Here is a 6,000-nt window from a genome sequence, read left to right as displayed (position 1 = left end):
TTGATTCTTTCGAGTGAGGTAAACATTTTAAACCTCATTGGGAGCAATTTCTGTAGGTGGGTCACCCAGCAGTGCATCGAGCATATAGAGCAGATGCTCAGCAGTGAGGACAATCCTCATGTTACGGAGCTAGTCCGTAAAGTTGCTTCCATTGTTTTTCATCTTTTGTTTCTCTGGGAACGCATTAAAGTCGATGGTAGGGGCCACCATGATCTACAACATATTTGCAAAGAATTTAGACTAAGTTTATGATAAAATAAGTTCAGTTTTAATTCTTAAATTAACTAGGTGAACTCTCACTCAAAACAACATCCCTCATGTTTCCTTAGTGATTACACGAACCAAATCCACTACACCAAGTCCAATCTTCACGAGAGAATATGTAGCTTCAAAGGCAAACATTCAACATGTTCATCATATCATTCATATGACTCATGCTTTACCTTTTGGTATTCCGTGTTCCGAGGCCATGTCTGTACATGCTAGGCTCGTCAAGTTTAACCTTAGTATTCGCATGTGAAAATCTAGCTTGCACCCGCTGTATGCACACGTAGAATCTATAACACCCGATCATCAAGTGATGCTTCAAAACGACGAGTCTTAGCAACGATGCATACTATGGACGAATACTTTATTATCTTGATATTTAGTGAGAGGGATCATCTCTTCTAGTGCTACCGTCACGATCTAAGCAATATAAGATGCATAAAGGATTAACATCTCATGCAATTCATAATATGTGATATGACATGGCATTTCTTCTTGTGCTTTTGATCTCCATCTCCAAAGCACGGACATGATCTTCATCATCACCAGCATGGCGTCAAGGTCAGTGGCGCCGCTTCATGGTTGTCCATCACTAATAGCAAATATAACAACTACTTGGAACAAAGCTATTACATGATGAATAGACACACAGGTCTTAACAAATTTAAGGAAAACCATTTTGCTCCTGCCGGTTGCCATAATACAATAATGATCACCTCATACATCAAATATAATCACAATCACATGGCCATATCACATCACATGCCCCTGCAAAATCAAGTTAGATGCCTCTAATTTTCTTTGCATGTTTTACGTGGCTTGGGGCTTTCGAATAAGAACCGTTCTTACCTACGAACAAGAACCACAACGCTGATACAAGTGTTGTCAACTGCACATTGTAAATTGTATCTTAACTATAATGGGAGAGACAGACACTCATAAAGCCACTTATGCAATACAAGTTGCATGTCAAGCGTGGAGGAAGTATCATGTGCGTGGACATGTAAGGTTAGCTGATGTCTATGCACGCTTCTATTCTTGTAGGCAGTGTTGGACCTCCAAGTGCAGAGGTTTGTAGAACAACAACAAGTTTCCATTAAGTGAATCACCCAAGGTTTATCGAACTCAGGGAGGTAGAGGTCAAACATATCCCTCTCAAGCAACCTTGAAATTACGATACAAGAAGTCTCTTGTGTCCCCAACACACCCAATACACTTGTCAGGTGTATATGTGCACTAGTTCGGCGAAGAGATAGTGAAATACAAGTAATATGGATGATTGTAAGTAATAATTGCAATCTAGAATAAAAATGGCAGCAAGCAAACATGTAGCATAACTGGGTTGTAAACGATGTTTCAATGCTTAGAAACAAGGCCTAGGATCATACTTTCACTAGTGGACACTGTCAACAATGATACCATAATTGAATACATAGATATTATCACTTCGCTATGCTACTCTGAACCACTCTCCGATTTGATAATAAACACAGATTCACTACGTAGGGATTGATACGCGTACAACACGTGACCGTTGGGAACCCCAAGAGGAAGGTGTGATGCGTACAGCAGCAAGTTTTCCCTCAGTAAGAAACCAAGGTTTATCGAACCAGTAGGAGCCAAGAAGCACGTTGAAGGTTGATGGCGGCGGAGTGTAGTGCGGCGCAACACCAGGGATTCCGGCGCCAACGTGGAACCTGCACAACACAACCAAGATACTTTGTCCCAACGTAACAGTGAGGTTGTCAATCTCACCGGCTTGCTGTAACAAAGGATTAGATGTATAGTGTGGATGATGATTGTTTGCAGAGAACAGTAGAACGAGTATTGCAGTTGATTGTATTCGATGTAAAGAATGGACCGGGGTCCACAGTTCACTAGAGGTGTCTCTCCCATAAGAATAAGCATGTTGGGTGAACAAATTACAGTTGGGCAATTGACAAATAAAGAGGGCATGACCATGCACATACATGTTATGATGAGTATTGTGAGATTTAACTGGGCATTACGACAAAGTACATAGACCGCTATCCAGCATGCATCTATGCCTAAAAAGTCCACCTTCAGGTTATCATCCGAACCCCCTCCAGTATTAAGTTGCAAACAACAGACAATTGCATTAAGTATGGTGCGTAATGTAATCAACAAATATATCCTTAGACATAGCATTGATGTTTTATCCCTAGTGGCAACAGCACATCCACAACCTTAGAGGTTTCTGTCACTCCCCAGATTTAATGGAGACATGAACCCACTATCGAGCATAAATACTCCCTCTTGGAGTTACAAGCAAAAACTTGGCCAGAGCCTCTACTAGCAACGGAGAGCATGCAAGATCATAAACAACACATAGATGATATTGATAATCAACATAACATAGAATTCATTATTCATCGGATCCCAACAAACACAACATGTAGCATTACAGATAGATGATCTTGATCATGTTAGGCAGCTCACAAGATCCAACAATGATAGCACAATTAGGAGAAGACGATCATCTAGCTACTGCTATGGACCAATAGTCCAGGGGTGAACTATTCACTCATCACTCCGGAGGCGACCATGGCGGTGAAGAGTCCTCCGGGAGATGATTCCCCTCTCCGGCAGGGTGCCGGAGGCGATCTCCTGAATCCCCCGAGATGGGATTGGCGGCGGCGGCGTCTCTGGAAGGTTTTCTGTATCGTGGCTCTCGGTACTGGAGTTATTCTCGACGAAGGCTTAAGTAGGCGGAAGGGTAGGTCAGGGGGCGCCACGAGGGGCCCACACCACAGGCCGGTGTGGCCAGGGCTTGGGCCGCGCCGCCCTGGTGTGTGGCGGCCTCGTTGCCCCACTTCGTTTCCTCTCCGGACTTCTGGAAGCTTCGTGGAAAAATAAGATCCTGGGCGTTGATTTCGTCCAATTCCGAGAATATTTCCTTACTAGGATTTCTGAAACCAAAAACAGCAGAAAACATCAACTAGCTCTTCGGCATCTTGTTAATAGGTTAGTGCCGGAAAATGCATAAATATGACATAAAGTATGCATATAACATGTAGGTATCATCAATAAAATAGCATGGAACATAAGAAATTATCGATACGTTGGAGACGTATCAGCATCCCCAAGCTTAGTTCCTACTCGTCCCGAGTAGGTAAACGATAACAAAGATAATTTCTGAAGTGACATGCCATCATAATCTTGATCATACTATTGTAAGCACATGTAATGAATGCAGCGATTCGAAGCAATGGTAAAGATAATGAGTAAACAATTGAATCATATAGCAAAGACTTTTCATGAATAGTACTTTCAAGACAAGCATCAATAAGTCTTGCATAAGAGTTAACTCATAAAGCAATAATTTCAAAGTAAAGGTATTGAAGCAACACAAAGGAAGATTAAGTTTCAGCGGTTGCTTTCAACTTGTAACATGTATATCTCATGGATATTGTCAACATAAAGTAATATAACAAGTGCAATATGCAAGTATGTAGGAATCAATGCACAGTTAATACAAGTGTTTGCTTCTTGAGATGGAGAGAAATAGGTGAACTGACTCAACATAAAAGTAGAAGAAAGGCCCTTCGCAGAGGGAAGCATTGATTGCTATATTTGTGCTAGAGCTTTGATTTTGAAAACAAGAAACAATTTTGTCAACGGTAGTAATAAAGCATATGCATCATGTAAATTATATCCTACAAGTTGCAAGCCTCATGCATAGTATACTAATAGTGTCCGCACCTTGTCCTAATTAGCTCGGATTACCTGGATTATCACCGCAATACATATGTTTTAACCAAGTATCACAAAGGGGTACCTCTATGCCGCCTGTACAAAGGTCTAAGGAGAAAGCTCGCATTGGATTTCTCGCTTTTGATTATTCTCAACTTAGACATCCATACCGGGACAACATAGACAACAGATAATGGACTCCTCTTTAATGCATAAGCATTCAACAACAATTAATATTCTCATAAGAGATTGAGGATATTTGTCCAAAACTGAAACTTCCACCATGGATCATGGCTTTAGTTAGCGGCCCAATGTTCTTCTCTAACAATATGCATGCTCAAACCATTCAACTCATGGTAAATCGCCCTTACTTCAGACAAGACAAACATGCATAGCAACTCACATGATATTCAACATAGTTGATGGCGTCCCCAGGAACATGGTTATCGCTCAACAAGCAACTTATAAGAAATAAAATGCATAAGTACATATTCAATACCACAATAGTTTTTAGGCTATTTGTCCCATGAGCTATATATTGCAAAGACGAAGAATGGAAATTTTAAAGGTAGCACTCAAGCAATTTACTTTGGAATGGCGGAGAAATACCATGTAGTAGGTAGGTATGGTGGACACAAATGGCATAGTGTTTGGCTCAAGGATTTTAGATGCATGAGAAGTATTCCCTCTCAGTACAAGGCTTAGGCTAGCAAGGATATTTGAAACAAACACAAGTATGAACCGGTACAGCAAAAATCACATAAAAGACATATTGTAAACATTATAAGACTCTATACCGTCTTCCTTGTTGTTCGACCCTTACTAGAAAATATCTAGACCTTAGAGAGACCAATTATGCAAACCAAATTTTAGCGAGCTCTATGTATTTCTTCATTAATAGGTGCAAAGTATATGATGCAAGAGCTTAAACATGAGCACAACAATTGCCAAGTATCACATTATCCAAGACATTATACCAATTACCACATGTAGCATTTCCCGTTTCCAACCATATAACAATTTAACGAAGCAGTTCAACCTTCGCCATGAATATTATGAGTAAAGCCTAAGGACATATTTGTCCATATGCAACAGCGGAGCGTGTCTCTCTCCCACACAATGAATGCTAGGATCCAACTTTATTCAAACAAAACAAAAACAAAAACAAACCGACGCTCCAAGCAAAGTACATAAGATGTGATGGAATAAAAATATAGTTTCACTAGAGGAACCTGATAATGTTGTCGATGAAGAAGGGGATGCCCAAGGCATCCCCAAGCTTAGATGCTTGAGTCTTCTTGAAATATGCAGGGGTGAACCACCGGGGCATCCCCAAGCTTAGAGCTTTCACTCTCCTTAATCATATTGTATCATCCTCCTCTCTTGATCCTTGAAAACTTCCTCCACACCAAACTCAAAACAACTCATAAGAGGGTTAGTGCACAATCAAAATTCACATGTTCAGAGGTGACATAATCATTCTTAACACTTCTGGACATTGCACGAAGCTACTTAAAGTTAATGGAATAGAAAATTCATCAAGCATAGCAAAACAGGCAATGCGAAATAAAAGGCAGAATCTGTCAAAACAGAACAGTCCGTAAAGATGAATTTCTAAGAGGCACCAGACTTGCTCAAATGAAAATGCTCAAATTGAATGAAAGTTGCATACATATCTGAGGATCACTCACGTAAATTGGCAGAATTTTCTGAGTTACCTACAGAGAATTAGGCCCAGATTCGTGACAGCAAGAAATCTGTTTCTACGCAGTAATCCAAATCTAGTATGAACCTTACTATCAAAGACTTTACTTGGCACAACAATGCAACAAAACTAAGATAAGGAGAGGTTGATATAGTAGTAACAACTTCCAAGACTCAAATATAAAACAAAAGTGCAGTAGTAAAATCATGGGTTGTCTCCCATAAGCGCTTTTCTTTAACCCCTTTCAGCTAGGCGCAGAAAGTGTGTATCAAGTATTATCAAGAGACAAAGCATCTACAGCGGGGTTTGGAGTT

This window comes from Lolium perenne, chromosome 3, assembly GCF_019359855.2.
Source record: "Lolium perenne isolate Kyuss_39 chromosome 3, Kyuss_2.0, whole genome shotgun sequence".
In the NCBI taxonomy this organism is placed as follows: domain Eukaryota; kingdom Viridiplantae; phylum Streptophyta; class Magnoliopsida; order Poales; family Poaceae; genus Lolium; species Lolium perenne.
This window is presented reverse-complemented; position numbering follows the sequence as displayed.